This window comes from Acyrthosiphon pisum, unplaced genomic scaffold, assembly GCF_005508785.2.
Source record: "Acyrthosiphon pisum isolate AL4f unplaced genomic scaffold, pea_aphid_22Mar2018_4r6ur Scaffold_1534;HRSCAF=2024, whole genome shotgun sequence".
Classification (NCBI taxonomy): domain Eukaryota; kingdom Metazoa; phylum Arthropoda; class Insecta; order Hemiptera; family Aphididae; genus Acyrthosiphon; species Acyrthosiphon pisum.
In genome coordinates, this window is record NW_021764155.1 from 1 (window position 1) to 896 (window position 896).

Sequence of the window (896 nt, forward strand, 5' to 3'; positions counted from 1 at the left end):
TTTCAACTGTTAACAAATCAATGTCAACATACATTGGAAATTCAAGATTTTATAAGTTATTAAGTGGTTAATACCTATAGGTACTATAACATGTAAGTATTGAACCAAATAAAATTATTGTTGATTAAAAATAAATATGTCTAACACATCATTTTCAAATTTTAGTGAAAAAAAAAAAAAATGTTTCTATTTTTTATATACTATATTAAATAGATGAAAATAATATTAATGTTGTAAATAAATGTTTTATATTTGCAGGGAAAAACTGAAAGATAAAATAATTATAATCAATTTTGAATTCACTAACTATCGACGTACACTAAGGAACTGATTTAATACTTATTATTACAGAAATATCATACAAAAGCTAAAAAAGTTGAAAACTGAGTATGTTCGTAAAGAGTTTAAAAAAGAGTCAAATTATTTTAAAAATTTTATCGTGTATAGAAAATGCTAATATAAACATTCAGTGAAATTTTCAAGTATTTACAGTCATTCGTTTTTTAATTACAACAAAATAAGAAAATCGTTATATGAGAAATCGATTGAATATCCAATATTGTAAAATATAAATATTATAAAATTTTAATTTGATTTACTTGTGGACATTTATTTTTTTATTGATAAAGGTAGACAAACTTATGAAGAATCTTGTATTACATTTTCAAATCAGTAGTATATATTTGTATGTTCACAGCCAGCTTTTCCACGGTAATTTTTTTTTTCCAAGGGGGAATGTCCCCCTTGGAGACTTTTATTTTACCGTGTAACACATTTCACACTGATTGTCTACCAAATTCTACCTCGTAAAAATATTTACAGTATTTCATTTCTACTCATGTTGGTTACACTGTTTTTTTTATCTAAATTTGATAAACAAATTTACAATTATTTTT

At 23.0% G+C, this 896-nt stretch overlaps 1 long non-coding RNA gene across 1 annotated transcript; it reads left to right on the forward strand.

Annotated features, from left to right (window-relative positions):
* Nucleotides 1–6: 6 nt before the first annotated feature.
* On the forward strand, nt 7–482 carry LOC115034601. The gene is made up of 2 exons (XR_003839938.1): nt 7–92; nt 259–482. It is a non-coding gene; the product is annotated as an uncharacterized LOC115034601 (long non-coding RNA).
* Nucleotides 483–896: the final 414 nt, after the last annotated feature.